This window comes from Pelophylax lessonae, assembly GCF_965119305.1.
Source record: "Pelophylax lessonae genome assembly, chromosome: 5".
Taxonomy (NCBI): Eukaryota; Metazoa; Chordata; class Amphibia; order Anura; family Ranidae; genus Pelophylax; species Pelophylax lessonae.
In genome coordinates, this window is record NC_138772.1 from 104,969,069 (window position 1) to 104,985,528 (window position 16,460).

A 16,460-nucleotide genomic window follows, 5' to 3' on the forward strand; every position below is an offset into this window, starting at 1 on the left:
CGCCTCGAAGGTTGATACCATCAGACCCAAGGCTCTCATGCAAGTCTGTAGTGAGGACAGATCGGTTTTCAAAAGCAACTGAATCACTCCCTGCAACTCCTGAAGTTTTTCCAGGGGAAGAAAGACCCTTGCCAAGGCGGAATCTAGAGTCAGCCCCAGATAATCCAACCTCACTGAAGGCGTCAGAGCAGATTTTTTTAAATTGATAATCTACCCGAAATTCCTGAAGGGTCTGAACTGTTAATGAGAGGTTGCCCAACAGAGCCGAGTGAGAGTACACTCTAAATAGGAGATCGTCCAGATATCCCAGAATCGCAATCCCTTTTTGGCGCAACAAGGCCAATACCGGGGCCAGTACCTTGGTAAAGACTCTGGGAGCAGAGGCGAGACCAAAGGGTAATGCCACGAATTGAAAATTCTCATCTGCCACCGCAAGGCGGAGAAATCGCTGGTATCCCCCGTAGATGGGGATGTGTAGATACACATCTTTGATATTAATGGAGGCCAGAAAACCCCCCTGATTTAAAGACACTACCCACCGACCGAATGGATTCAATTTTAAACTTCGGCACCCGCACAAAACGGTTCAGAGCCTTGAGGTCCAGGATTGGACGCACCTTGCCCTCTTTCCTGGGCAACATGAACAGGTTTGAATAGAAACCTTGAAAGCGTTCCTGGGGAGGAACAGGCACAATCACTTGTTCAGCATGGAGATCCTGCACTGCGTCCTGGAGATCCTTCAAACGATCCAGAGACAGGCGAAGATTTAACTGAAAGAACCTGTCCACTGGCCGGGACCAAAATTCAATCTTGTACCCGAAACGAATCAGTTCATGAACCCATTTGTCTTGAATGAAGGAAGTCCAGGGTTCCTGAAAGAAGGGCAGATGTCCCCCTACACCAGAAACGGGTGAGGGCACCCCTTCATGCTGAAGAGGACTTGTCCGCAGAACCGGACTGGCTGGTCTTGCCTGACCATAGCTTTTTAGCCCCTCCAGAAGCCCTGAACGGCTTACCTATTTCTTGCACCCCTGAGGCACGAAAAAAACACACAGTCTATAAGCGATGAAAGAAGGCCCCCGCTTACTATGGGTGCCTTACCTTTGGAGAGTTGAGGAAGAAGAGTACTCTTCCCACCAGTTAGAACCTTGATGAACTCACTCAGCGAGTCACCAAATAATCGCTCTCCCAGGAAAGGGAGAACTGTTTAGGCCTTCTTGGAAGCCTAGTATGCTGACCAGCTCTTCAGCCACACCACGCGTCTTATGGCAATCCCCACAGCCAACACTCTGGCCACCAGGGGAGCCACATCCAAGGACGCAGCACACAGGAACACCAGGGCCTGAGCCATCTTGTCCATAAGTTCCATCAGCTCCGGGGAAGCTAAGTTAGCATCTAGGTTTCCCTTAAAACCCTTTCCCCGTTCAGTAACCGTCTGATACCAAAACAAACAAAAATCTATTTCAGGATTCATGAGTTGGCAGGAAAGGGATTCCTCCACAGGCACTATAGTAGATTTGTTCAACCTGGATACAGGATGATCCACCTTAGGCAGTACCGTCCATCGGTTCGAAACAGTCTCAGCAAAGGGATAACGGCGTTTAAAGCGCTTAGGCGCTACTAGCATGTGCTTGATGTGCCGCCATTGATCATTAACAATATCATGAAAATTCTCGGGACAAGGGAAATCCTTGCCCGATTTTTGGGTTTTGTGGGAGCCAAAGGACACCCCTGTCCCTGCCGGTGTGGGCTCATCTGCCATTTTTAAAGTTTACCTTACTGAAACAATCAGGGCCTCCACCAAAGCGCATTCCAGCTGAAATGGACATGTCCTCTTCACCATCCGATTGCGAGGAAAGCGATCCCTCAAGGAGAGGGGGTGGGGGGGGGGTGTGGGCATCCATGGCGACCATATCAGTCTCCGACTCAGAGGACCCCACCGATGACGGTGAAGGCAGCGGCCATTTTCGGCTATTAACCTTTTTCATCACAAAATTTACCTTGGTTGCCAGGCTTTCCAGTGCTGCTGAAATCGCAGCCAGCGACTGCGATCCAGAAGGTCCGGTTGACGCACTAAGGGGGTTTGAGGGTGAAACTACTGCCTGGGACTCCATAAATAGTTCAAAAGAAAACAGGTGTACTGTCTCTTTAAGAGCGCTGAGCGCGGTCCCCACCGCCAATCACCGCGGTATGTGGAGTCCCCCTTAAATATATGCAGATAGAGTGTGCAGGGATATGCCCACAGAGACCCCAGTACTTGACCACCTCACTGAGAAACCTGCAGAGCCGACCTGTGCAGCAGGAGAGTGAAAGTCCCAGGATATGACATCAGCCTGGGTAGAATGTGAAAGGTCACACTGCCTGTGTAGCTCCATAGAGCTACGCAACAATGGCTGCCAATGCAAGTCTATGGGAAGCACAGGGAAAATGGCTGCACCATGCAAGTCAATGGGGAGAAATTCTCCTATGCCCACACTAAGAATGGCAGCCTCCACGGCGTGCCATGCGGTCAGGGGACCACAAATCTGAGACCACAGAGGATCTACAACAAGACCCAGCAGGAAAAGGTACCATTTCGATAGGGATGCACCCTAATGAAAATTCTGGGCCGAAACCGAAAATTCAGGATGCCCTTGGCCGAAATCCCGAAAATGACTTTTTTCCCCCCAAATGATTTTAAAATGGATAGAACAGGGGCATACAACAAAAACAGACAGCGATGTGCACCTGTAGCTGCCACCCTGTTGCAGTATATGTACTGTGACGGGTTGGCAAGTGGTTAATTTAATTGCCAATGGTATTTGTATTATGCAGCATGAGGGGGTTAATGTATTGTCACTGATGCATTAGTGACCAACCAGTGGCAGTTAACACCTTTGTGCTGCATTAGTGGCACCAATGTCAGTGTTAATCAACACTGGTTGCACTGATACTGGTTGCACTAATGTAACACAAAGGGGTTAATTAGCTGCCACTGGTTGGTCGCTAATGCATCAGTGACCAGTGGCAATACATCAACCCCCTCATGCTGCATAATACAAATACCATTGGTAATTAACCTCACCTCAGCGCACCCTATTCGTCGTTCTGTGCCATAATAAGTCCCATGCCTGTTTCAGCTTGGAAACATGGCTGCTAAGATTCCTTTTTGCTTTACTGGCTTTGCAGCCCAGTTCTGATGAAATGCTCATTATAGTCTCTAAAGAGAACTTGGACAACAAAGCAGATTGTTGAATGTGTTTAAGATTGCTTCAATTTCCTGCGTTTTTGCAAAAATGGATTTTTTGGAAAGGCTGGTGCTGGCAGCTGAGCCAGTAGTGGGGTCAGTGCTCATTGGGGTAGGTATGAGGGGAGTTATATGGAGAAGTAGGCATGCCCCTGACAAAGGGGGAAAAAAAAAAAAATCTGCTTAGCTGATGGAAAAAAGAAATGCATGTCTGAGCCAGGGGGTTGCACTGCATTCCATAAATAATAAGTACAGCTTGACAAACTCTCGCCGGGTGCAGCTCAGCACCTCTTGAAGACTATATGTGTGAGAATGTGATACCGGCATCTTCGGGGGATAAGCTATAGCTGCATGAAGAATACAATGGTGTCATCAATCACATCTCAGTAGATCTGCACTGGGTTTAGGAGGAAGCTTCTGTACTGGGCAGAATGCATTATGTTTACTGTCATAGCAGTGCTGAGATGCTGGCCATGCTTGTCGGTCACTTTGATACAAGGGACTATGTGTTGAATGAACTGACACACCGGGCGGGAGGGCGGGCGAGCGGCCGCTAATAGCTATAACTATGTGAGCACTTCACTTCCCTGTCAGCGGAGATACCCGCCTGACAGGGAAGTGAAGCGCTCACTTAGTTATAGCTATTAGCGGAGGCTCGCCCGCCCTCCCGCCCGGTGTGTCAGTTTATTCATACACATAGTCGTAGTAGGGACATCATTGAGATGCAGGTGGCCGGCCAGCCAGAGGCGGGACTTTTCAAACCTGCGCCCTCCTTCCTCACGGCGGCCATAAATTTCAGCATTTTTAACCCATTTTCGGCCAAAATGGGATAGGCCCATTTTCGGCCGAAAATGTTGGTTGCCGAAATTTCGGTGCACCCCTAATTTCCAACCACCCCCCCCCACCCCCAGGGTGCCCGGCGCCGCAGCAATAGCCCCCCCAGGTGAAAACCGCAATAAAGGCAGGGGGCAAGGCACAGGGAAGGCCAGGGGGATCTTTTAGGAAGCACCAGTCCTATAATTCCCAGGAAAGGTAAATACAAATAAATTGCAAAATAAATAAAAGTGAACATCAAATCAACAGTCCCATATGTGAAGTGAAAAAAACAGTCCACAACGGTGATAATTGAAGTGCTCACTGGATCCCAACACCAACAAGATATAGATATAATGTGCTCACCAGAACGATAGGACTCAAAATGTCATATAGCATATGAGTCAAATCAGCTTGTTGTACAATGGATGGATAATCTGAAGGGATGGCCGAGGTCATTGATGTTGAGGTGAAGAGGTGATAGCAGATATGAACCCTCACACCAGAGAGGCTCTCACTCCATCAAATGACCAGAAATGAACCAAAAAACAAAGGAGCACAAAATAGTGTAACACGGCTAAAATTTTTATTAAATAAAAATACACCAAATTGCACTTACAAACATCTCGTTGTAAAGAGCGTATACAGATGCAAAGGTAGGCTGTCAGCAGTGTGGCCTTGACGCGTTTCAGCATAAATGCGTTTTCAAAAGGTAGTGCCAAAACGCCAAAACATCCACCTTGTAAAACTTAGTGAAGGTGTGCACAGATTACCTTGCAAAGTTCACGCCTGATGACAAAAGGCCCAGGAAGCACTAAGCACTCTAGTAGAGTGTGCCGGTACGGGAAAGGAATAAGGCCATCAAACCAGAGGTCCCAGCTGGGAACTAGGTCACTACTCCTGAACAGACTAGGCAGAAGGAACTCAATTGCCTATGCAGAGAAGGGGTTTTATATTAGCCAGGGCTGCCCATAGTCGATGCTGAGTTTCTTTTTCTGCCTAGTGTCCTCCTTCTATAGATGGCACTATATCCCTATGATTGAGAACAGAAGAGGCTGTGTCTATCAATGAACGAAAGAGAATGGAGCTTTGTTGTACCTTCTAATCCTGTAAATTCCATATACTGGAGTACAGTACAGGACACAGGAAATTATTCTAAGACCTTGGGTTATAGGCCACAAGCTTCAGTTGTGTGGACACTGGCCAAAGCTTTCTTGGGAACCACCCCTTAGTGTACCCATATAACCCCCCCTACTTCTTGAGGGATCAGTCCTAAAGCAATAGGGAGATCACAGTACTATACTTCAAGATATGGAATTTACAGGTACATTAAAACTTCCATTATATTAAGCGTACGGTTCAGGGCACAGGAATTTATTCTTTGACCATGGGATATCCCAAAGCATTAAATCGTGAGGAGGGAAACAAAATGGCTAAATAAACGGCAACAGGCATGCAGAAGCATACCAGAATAGTTGACAGCAGAATCATCTTGTAGCCAAAGCATGGATAAGCAGAGACTGAAATGTCCACCAATCAAAAACATGTTTTGAAAACATGAACAGTAAAAAAGGTGGTCGCCTTGCGATCCATGAAAAGGGCAGATGTTGTAAAAAGCTCAAAAATCCCGACATCTTTGGGAGAATGGGCTCAGGTAGTGAAAAAAAATTTTTTCCCCTGAGGGCAAATGTTGAAGAAAACAGAAAATAATCACCCAGAGGAGTGGAAGGGGGAAGAAATACAATAAAGGGACTGCCCTGTGAGGAACATAAGAAAGATCAGTTCACAAGGGAATATGTGGCAGGCAGCCATAGATGACAGTCCTGACACCACCCAAAAGGTGGATAGTAATTGCTTGACATACATGGGGCATGAGAATGACATTTCCACAGAAGATAATAAAAGATTAGATATGCACCCTTAATGCATAAGGGTCCACATCTAGGATTTTTTTTTTAAGTCTTTGCTATTCTCCTTAAAAGGCAAGGCGATTACTAGCCCTTGTAACTGTAAGCTGCAAGGAGATGTAGGAAAACTGTCTGCCTATGTGAAGTACCAAGAAGGAAAAAGTATTAGGAAGCAAAAAAAAAGGGACTCCTGTGTACCTCTCTCTTAAAACGAAATGAAATAAGTCTGGGGGATCTCTGTTCGAAGCTGAATGAAATGTCAGTAGACATTCCAGAGCAAAGGAAGACTTCAAAAGTGTCTCCGAACGCTTATCAAATGAATCCCTAAAAGGGGGGAATGCCATCAAAAGAAATAGTATATTGACTGATTAGTGCAAGAATAGATGGGCTCCACAGTGGGAACAGACCATTTCTTCATAAATTCTACTTCCAAAGGGTACAAGGCATTAAAACTGTCATGAAGAGTAAGCACCCAGAGCTGGTTAAATAACTGTGTAAGGCTTGATCAATAGGAAAAGGCTTTCCAGGAATAGCCTTTATTTTTGTACTCAAAGGATATTAGGGAGGTGTACAACACTAGGCAGAGACTAGTATACACGGTCTCAATGAGTCCACAGTAGCTAGCGTGTACAGAGAAGCTGGCGGTGAAAAATCCTCATTGGCCCCTGCTAAAATGTATGCGCATCTCTTGTAGAGAATTTAGCTTTAGTTAGGCAGGTCACATGGTGCGCATCTGAGAGGGAGCCCGATTCAGGGGGCTGGAGCAGGGTCAGTGTAAGACCTTGCCCTGGAACAAGGGCACAGCTATCAACCTTAGACTTACTGGAAGTTTCCTCAGGGCCTGCAACAGAATGCCAGTTGTTTGTTCCATGTGCTTCCACTATAAAACACCTTTAATTTACCACTGTAAAGTGGGGATCTTTCCCTGTGGGGTAGATACAGAATAGATATGGGCTGAGAGGGTTCAGTGTGTCTTTCCCTGTGGGGTACACACAGAATAGACATGGGCTGAGGGGGTTCCGTGTGAAGGAATCACAATAACCCAGGTGCTAAGTTTCTGTTATTTAGTTTCTGGGGCATCAAACAGGTCAGACAGCAAACTATCAGCTTGCATCGTGAGTGGAAAACGGCCTCTGGAAGCGTGCATTCTACACTACATCCAGTACTACATCACTAGCCACAGAGAAACTTCCAGTAGCAAGGTGGAAGAAAAGACTGGCAAATAAGAAAGTTAACGGTATAACATTGGCTATGGACTGAATACAATAAAATAGCAGCAAGGGTAAAAATATCTAGATTATCCTAAAACCTATGTCTTCAAATCCACCTGTGTGCTTAGCACTGCAGTGTCTTGTAGCATACAAGGATAAAATGTAGTGTGTGTGTACTACAGGTTCAAGTAATGATCCAACAAGACAAGCATTGCCAGAAACTGGTATGTAAAAAGGTACAAGACAATTCTGTCCACGATGCTGGTCCCAAATAGGATACAGGCTTCGCCTGTCAAGGTGGCCATAACCTGCTCAAAAGGAATAGACTGGTGTGGGCACCTGGCTGTGACAGCTTGCGGCTTCACAGCCGGGTATGCACTGCGCATGCGCGAGTTGCGCTGCGCTTCTTGATTGGCCGGCAATCTTCTGGGACCTCTGAAATGTCCCAGAAGATTGCAGGGAGGGAGGGGGAGAGGAGAACTTCCGCTCAGGGCGCCGGGGTGCCAAATGTGGCATGTCAGGGGGTTAGGACTACCTAAAGCGGAAGTTCCACTTTTGGGTGGAACTCCACTTTAAAGACTGTGGTTTATCAAATTGTTTTTGGACATTTGCAAAGACTGTTCACTTTATGTGCACAGAGCACTTTTGGTTTCATTATATTGAACATATTGCACTTGCTATTTACAGTATATTTTGCTTATGCAATTTTCATTTTTAAAATTTTTGTTTGTATATTCACTTGTGCATATTTATACATTTTTCAACCCTTAATCAGGGCCATCTTACCGAATGGGCATGCTGGGCAGTTGCCCGGGGGCCCCACCTGCCCAGTGACCCAGCTCCAGCCAAGCATTTATCCAGATTCCTGTGTGCATCCCGCCGCCAAACTTAGCAGGTGGCCAGTGCCTGTTGGCCCTGCGCTACTGTCAGGCCACTTGGGCCGTGGAGGGGGAGCCCACAACTGCAGGAATGCTTGTCTGCCTCCACGGGAACAGGCACACACAAGACAGTAGAGTCTGACTCCCGTCGGTGTGTGTGTTCCCTAGACCCAGCCGCCAAACTTGGAAGCGGTCATTACCCTGGCACTGCTGTACCAATAAATATAGCCTTATCGATAATTTGCATTTCTATTCTCGTGGGTGATTGTATAGGCAGGGCCCCAATGCACTGCATTGCCCGGGGCCCTTTAATGCTCTTAAGATGCCACTGCCCTTAATGATCTATTGATTAATCACTTCATTAACCTTTTTTGCTTATAATACTTGGGCAAGCGCTGAGGTTGGGTTCTCTACTAGAGGCCATTCTATCCAGAGCTGAATGAGAGTCTGCTCTCAATAGGAGATTGTCCAGGTATCCCAGTACCGAAATCCCCCGTTGGCGCAGCAATGCCAACACCAGAGCAAGCACCTTATTAAAGACCCTGGGGGCAGAGGCAAGACCAAAGGGTAACGCCACAAATTGATACCGGGAAGGAAAGAAAATGCTGGTGTCCAGCCTAGATAGGGATATGTAGATATGCATCCTTGATATCTAAAGAAGCCAAAAAATCCCCCATGGTGTAGAGACGCCACTACCATTGAGGTCTAGAATTGGACGTACTTTGTCTTTTCTGGGCACAGTAAACAGGTTTGAATGAAATCCCTGAAAGTGTTCCCGAGAGGAAACCATCACAATCACACCTTGTGACAGCAGGTCTTGTACTGCCTCTCGTAGGTCCCTTAACCGGTCTGGAGATAGCCGTAGGTTGGATGGGAAGAACCTGTCCGACGGTCGAGACCGGAATTCAATCTTGTAACCCGAACGGATCAGTTTGTGGACCCATTTGTCCTGGAACAAGGAAGTCCATGGTTCTGCAAAGAATCAAAGATGATCCCCCAACCCCAGAAACGGGTGCAGATCCAGATTGGCCAGATTTTGGCTTATCCAACAATGTCTTCTTGGAACCCTCAGAAGACCGAAATGGCTTTGCTTCTTTCTCCTGCGACTTGGATGTACAAAAGGGCAGCCTATGAGCAGTGAAAGAGGTCCCCCGTCTAGTACGTGGCGCCTTGCTCTTGGATGATTGGTGGTATTCTTCCCACCCGTAAGGCCTTTTATCAGCTCATCCAAAAGGAGGATCCAAACAACCTGTCCCCCCGTAAAGGGAAGGGCCTGCTTGGAAGCCTGCTCCGCAGACACTCTGGCCACCAGGGGAGCTGCATCCAGCGAATAATCACAAATATTACAGCAAGGCTTGACCCATCTGGTCCATTAGCTCAATCAGACCCAGAGAGAGCTGCTCTTTTTCCGAGTCACCTTTTAGTAACTTCGCCAATTCTGTAATGGTCTGTGACACCAATGTGATCACAAATCCCGGTTTTAATATAGAGCCCGCTAACGCATGTAAATTGCGAGACAGAGACTCAATCTGTCTATCCACAGGATCAGTAAAAGCCTGGGGGCATCTTCCACCAGAACTATTGTAGACCGTAGGTGGTACGGTCCACCTAGTGGAAACCGCATCCGCAAAGGGATAACGCTGTTTAACCACTTCCCGCCCGCCCTATAGGCGATTGACGGCGGGAATGTGGTTGCATTATCCTGACCGGAGATCACACTGACACACCGCATCTCCGATCTCGGTAAAGAGCCTACTGACGTAGGCTCTTTACCATGTGACCAGCTGTGTCCAATCACGGCTGGTCACATAGTACACAGGAAGAGCCGTTGATCGGCTTTCCTCAGTACGTGCCTGACAGGCACGAGTAAAGGAGAGCCGATCTGCGGGTCCCCTGACAGGGGGGGTCTGCACTGGTAATCGGATCATTGATTACCAGTGCAGACCCTCGGGGGGGGGGGGTGCCACTAGAACCACCAGGGATGCCCACCCATGACCCCAGGGATGCCCACTATGGCCCCCCAGTGCCCTCCCCATCAGTGCTGCCCGCCAGTGCCCTCCCCATCAGTGCTGCCTACCAGTGCCCATCATTGTCATCTATCAGTGCCGCCCACCAGTGCCCATTATTGCCCACCAGTGCGGCCCGTCAGTGCCAATCAGTGCCGCCTATCAGTGCCCAGCAGTGCCACCTGTCAGTGCCCACCAATGCTGCACATCAGTGCTACCCATCAGTGCCACCCCATCAGTGCCACCCCATCAGTGCCACCCCATCAGTGCCACCCCATCAGTGCCACCCCATCAGTGCCTGTCAGTGCAGCCTCATAATTGCTCATCAGTGCAGGAAAAAACGTATTTACAAAATTGTATAGCAAACAAAAAAACTTTTTTCTTTTTTTAAACTTTTCGGTCTTTTTTTTATTTGTTTAGCAAAAAAGAAAAAACCTTGTGGTGATCAAATACCACCAAAAGAAAGCTCTATTTGTGGGGGGAAAATTACATAAATTTGGTTTAGGTACAGTGTTGCATGACCGCGCAATTGTCATTCAACAGCAACAGCGCTAAAAGCTGAAAATTTGCCTGGGCAGGAAGGGGGTGAAAGTGCCCTGTATTGAAGTGGTTAAAGCGCTTGGGCACCACTAGCATTTGTTTGATGCGCCCCCACTGTTCATTGACAATGTTGTCAAAAAGGTCTGCGCAGGGAAACACCTTGCCCGACTTCTGGGATTTGCGGGTGCCAAAAGACATCTTTGTCCCTGACGCTGTAGACTCATCCGCCATTTTCAATGTTTCCTGCACTTATACTATAAGTGCTTCCACCAGCATACTTTCCTGAGCGGCGGCTGACGAGGACTGTCCTCCTCACCATCAGAATCCGGTGACACACATCCCCCAAGGTGGGGTGCATCCATGGCGGTCATATCTGCTTCAGAATCTGAGGATACCACAGAGGGAGGTGAAGGCAAAGGGCGCTTTTGGCTAGCGGCACTTTTTTAAAACGAAATCTACTTTTGACACCAGGCTTTCCGAAATTGCTGTAAAAACAGACATGGGCTGAGACCCAGAGGGTTCCGCAGCCGCACTGAGGGGGGTCTGTAGGTGAAATTTGTCCTGGGACTCCATTAGCACTGAAAATAAAAAAATACAGTGTCACTTTAAAAAAGTCGCAAAAAGTCCCAGCCTAACACAGCCTGCAACAGTGTGAGTGAGGAATACCTACAGGGACCTCAGAAACATTACCACCAAACCGGTCTGGAAGCTACAGGAATGTTCCGTACTGAAGATAGAAACGATCTGGCACAGGAAATGAAAAGCACCTGGGTCATGCCTTGAACCTTTAGTGTCTCCCTTTGCTGTCCCGAAAATGGCCGCCCCATGCATTCCTATGGGGAACTATCGAAAACATGGCCGTGTGTCTATATGTTAATGTTTGTTGTATTAACAAAATTACTGCCTAGATTGCTCCTGCGGAGAAGGCCAATACCCAATCGTGAAGACTGTATGAATGGGCGACGACTGTCAGAGGACGTAAGAGAAATAAGATTTTTGTCTTACCATAAAATCGTTTTCTCTGATGTTCATTGACGGACACAGCTCCAGAATCTTCTTGACCGCTGGGTTATACTGCTCCTTACAGGAGTAGGACTCTAGGCAGGAAAAAGCTTTACCATGGCTATGCGGCAGTCCCAGGGGATATACTCCCACACTCTGCTATAGGCACTCAGTTTTGTTGCAAGCAGTATCAGAAGAAAAATAACCCAACTCAATAGAGGGGTGGGTGCTGTGTCCGTAAAACATCAGAGAAAAGGATTTTACGTTAAGACAAAAATCCAATTTTCCCTTTTATTCATTGATGGACACAGCTCCAGAATCTTCTTGACCATTGGGACGTCACAAAGCATTGTCAAACATGAGGGGTGGGAAAACAGCAGAAAAAATTCCCAAAAGGCTAAAACTAGCCAACCAGGAACAACTGGAGCTCACCTGAAAACAATACACCCTCAAAGAGGACCAGGTCCTCTCAGAAACAGCGGCCTGTAAAACATTGCGGCCAAAAGCAGAATCCACAGATGCCACTACATCCACTTTATAAAATTTTGTGAAAGTGTGCACAGATGACCAGGTGGACGACTTGCAAGCCTGTATCCCTGACACCTGATGGTGGAAGGCCCAAGAGGCACTAAGCGCCCACGTAGAATGCGCCTTAACAGGGAATGGAGGAACCTGACCCTTGATTGAATAGGCCTGCACCAACGTCTGTCATATCCATCTGGAAATGGTTGCAGCATAAGCGACCAACCCTTTGCAAGGTCCATCTGTAAGGACAAATAGTTTGATTCCTAAACTGATTTCCTAAACAAATCGTTTGCTGCAAGGTACACCCTGATCGCCGAACCACATCCAGAGAATGCAAGGCAATATCCTTAGGATGTTAAGGTTTAGGACACATGAAAGGCAACGCAATGTCTTCAGTCAGGTAGAAACCAGAAAACAACCTTAGGAAGGAACGACTGACAAGAGCAAAGCACCACTTTATCACTATATTTTCCAAAAGGCGGTTACTGGAGAACCGATGGCACCAAATTATGATCCCACGGAGGCAAAGGAGACTGTACTGGGGGAGCCAAGTGGCGAACCTCCTAAATAAAAGTGCGAACCAAAGAATGCGTAGCCAAAGGACGATAAAAGTAGACCGCCAAGGCAGAAACCTGGCTCTTGATGAAAAGGAACGGGAATGAACCCAAAGAGACTCACACCATATACGTCTTCCAAACGCAATGGAAAATATTCCTAGAGGTAGATTTTCTAGCCTTTAACAGCATGGGAATCACTGATTCAGACAACTCCCTATCCTTCAGCACTTGGCTTTTAACAACCAAGCCAGAAAACCAGCAACTGTAAAGCAGGATGGAAAGATTGTCCCTTGGGCCAATAGATCTTCTCTGAGAGGAAGTCTCCAAGGGGCATCGGCGACCAGCCGTACCAAGACCGGCGAGGCCAGCCTGGAGCCACTAGGATGATCCGAATCCCTTCTGCCTCGATCCTTCGCAGGAGTCTCGGCAGAAGTTTTAGCTGGGAAAACGCGTATATCAGATGATACTGGCCCCAAGGAGCCTTCTGTGGTAAACCGCCTGCCAATTTTCCACCCGTGGAATATGCACAGCAGGGAAGGCTGGAACAAAGCGTTCTGCCCATCTTAGAATGCCGGCTACCTCCCAAGCCGCTAGGACACTTCTTGTGCCCCCTTCATGATTGACATATGCCACGGCTGTGGCACTGTCCTATTGAATCCTTACTGGTCAGCCCTGAAGGCGATTCGTCCAATGAGCCAGAATAAGTCTCCCTGCCCAAAGTTCTAGTATATTGATCGGCAGTCTTGATTCCTCCATAGTCCAGACCCCTTGAGCACATCCGTGCCCAAAACACCTCTGCACCCGGCAACCATGTTGACCACCCTCCAGTACAGAGGAAGGACGGATTTGCCCTGTCAAAGCACCGGAGAGCGAAGCCTCTTGTATCTCAGCTCAACCGGATAAGATTGACTAGAGACTGTGGAAACTTGTCCCACGTGGCAAGATTCTCTCTTTGCAGAGGTCTCGTGTGGAACTGTGCAAACGAAATCGCCTCAAATCATCAGGCACAGTACCCGCATGCAAGTCCTGAAAGATGATCGGCCAACAGAAGCAGAATTGCATCCTTCAGCTTTTGGAGTTTTTTCTCTGGAAGAAACACCCTGGCTGAAGCCAAGTCCAGAGTCAGACCAAGATAGTCCAACTTGGTGGACGGAACCAGAACAAGTTTTTTGGAAACTCAAACTCCAATCAAACTCCAGCAGAGTCCGCACAGTAATTCCCAGGTTGTCCTTTAGAGCAGTCAGAGACTCTGCTCACAGAAGATCGACCAGGTACCCAGTACCGCAATACCCCACTGCCGCTACAATGCCAACACCGGGGACAACACTGGCCCTCAATGGTACTTAAAGCAAACTTCTGCTCAACTCCCCATTGAAGGAAGGTCAGGTCACCAGCAACCGGCATACACAAACACGGCCGCTGTGCACACAGGTCACACAAAATGGCGGCACCACGAGGCTCCCAGGGACCGAGGAGGAATCCCTAGGCTTCAGACAGGGCACAGACCAGGGGGGGGGGGGGGGGGCTGTGGCAGGAGGCCCCACCAGGTACAGCCCCCTGCTGCAGCTGATTGCCCGGTCACGTATCCCCCGCGCCCCCATCGCCAGTACAGCACCCTGCCCCAGAAGGTAGGCCAGACCACCATACAACCACAGGTATAGGTGGAGGGGGGGGGGACGGGGTGTGGGGCAGATGACCCACAGGACCCCATCAGAGACAGAGGAAAGGGGGGTGCCTAAAGGGAAGGAGGAGAACCCGGGGGTCCAACTGTTTTAGGGAGGGGCCCACGTCCACCCCAAAACCCTCTAGGGGGAGAAGGGGGACAGCTACTTACCATATCAGGAACAAGGCAAGCACCGCCCCAGACAGAACCTCCTCTCCATTAAAATGGGGGGCTGGCAGCCAGGAGGAACGCTGCGACGCAGGCCAAAATCTGGTCGTATGCGACCTGGCGAGGCGTTTAACTCGCAGGCCAACCCCCATCCTGTGGGGCTATATCGCGGCTGCCTAGCACGGAGCTGAGGTCTGCACGTGCTCGCTGGACCGACTGGGGTGACCACTGGACCTGGATTATCCAGCCCGTCACCCAGTTCGGCAGTTGATTGTAGATCTCACAGGAAAAAAAAAATAGAAAAAATTATCTAAAGGGAAAAAAATCCCTAGGATCAAAGATCCTAGCAAGGAAATTGGTCCTTACTCCTGACTTGGCAGAAAAAAAAACTGAGTACCTATAGCAGAGAGGGGGAGCGTACCCCCTGGGACTGCCCATAGGTGTAGTCAGTCTTTTTTACTGCCTAGTGTCCTACGCCTGTAGGGGGCAGCATAACCCAATGGTTAAGCAGGTCAGGAGATGTGTCCGTCAATGAATGAAAGAGAAATATAAGGTACCATAATTTGTTGCCATTTCAAGGGCACACACAATTTTAAGATATATTTGATGGATATTTATCTACTTGGCGCAACCTCATATTTTATATTTAAAAAAAAAAAAAGGGGGGAAATATATAGTGCTTGTGTACCCTAAAATTAATTATTTTTTTTTTTTTTTTTTTTAACTATTGCAGCCTGCAAAGCATTGCAAATTTTTCCTATAGGAGCCTGCAAAAGCATTGCACCCACAATCAGCGGATCGTGGGTGCAATGTCAGTCTCCTGTAAACTCTCCATATCCAGATTTGTGTATGTACCTCCTTATAGGTTTTCAGTTACAAAGCTGGAGGAAGAGTGAAAAAACTATCATCATCACACTCATATTCCATTAAGAACTACAAGCCTATCTGCCATGATGGAAGAAGGGACTTGTAGTTTATTCACAAATCCCTGTGAAAGAATGAAGCTGCTATGTGGGCATTGTCCCCCGCCTAGCCAGCCCAAGTTTAAATGGGACAGTGGCTGAGGGGTAAGAAACCCCACCAGCTGTGAAAGTGTTGGGATGCTCAGAAGGTGATGGGGGTAGAAGCTGGTACGTTACAGGGTACATCCCAAGTACAGGCGTAACATTTGACTGGTTCCAAGGGTGAACTTGTCCTTTAAGAATGTTAAAATGTGCCTTCTTTTACGCGGCCTGCCAAGATGGTGAACGTCCCTAAAACCCGCCGAACTTACTGCAAGAAATGTGGGAAGCATCAACCCCACAAGGTCACCCAGTACAAGGAGGGGAATGACTCCCTCTACACCCAGGGAAAGAGGAGATACGACCGCAAGCAGAACGGCTACGGTGGGCAGACCAAGCCAATCTTCCGTAAAAAGGCCAAGACCACCAAGAAGATTGTGCTGAGGTTGAGTGTGTCGACTCCAACTGCCGATCAAAGCGGATGTTGGCTATAAAGAGATGCAAGCACTTTGAGCTTGGAGGAGACAAGAAGAGAAAGGGACAAGTCATAAAATTCTAAGCTGCAGTATCACTTTGAAAATATAATAAAATCTTCAAAATTCACTGCTAAAAAAAAAAAAAAAAAAAAAAAAGAATGTTAAAATGTAATTGTTAGTGGGTTCAGTGATGAGTGTATTTGAAAAGCAGGATGGAAAGTTTTTATCAAACAAATTTCTAACAGTTTATGTATCTTCCCCTTTCTACTGGTGTATGGCCAGCTTCATATATTAACTATAAATAGGGTAGATAAGCTAGAAAAATCATCCAAATCATCCAATAAAGGGAATACATTGCTCACAAGCAGCCCCTTTATAAGTATACATTTTTTTTTTCTGGAGAGTTAATTTTCATTATCATCACAAAATCATTCCTCTAAGCAATGGTGTCCCTGATTACCCAATCTAGCCGAAAAAAATCCATTTT

At 47.6% G+C, this 16,460-nt stretch overlaps 1 protein-coding gene and 1 pseudogene across 3 annotated transcripts in view; one reads left to right on the forward strand and one right to left on the reverse strand.

The window, feature by feature from the left end:
- Positions 1–16,460, reverse strand: part of RBM33 (RNA binding motif protein 33) — a 347,098-nt gene that overhangs the window by 68,173 nt on the left and 262,465 nt on the right. The gene's annotated exons all lie outside the window — the stretch shown is intronic.
- LOC309556080 (large ribosomal subunit protein eL42-like) lies at positions 15,719–16,099 on the forward strand (annotated as a pseudogene). The gene has a single exon. The product of its transcript is annotated as a large ribosomal subunit protein eL42-like (transcript).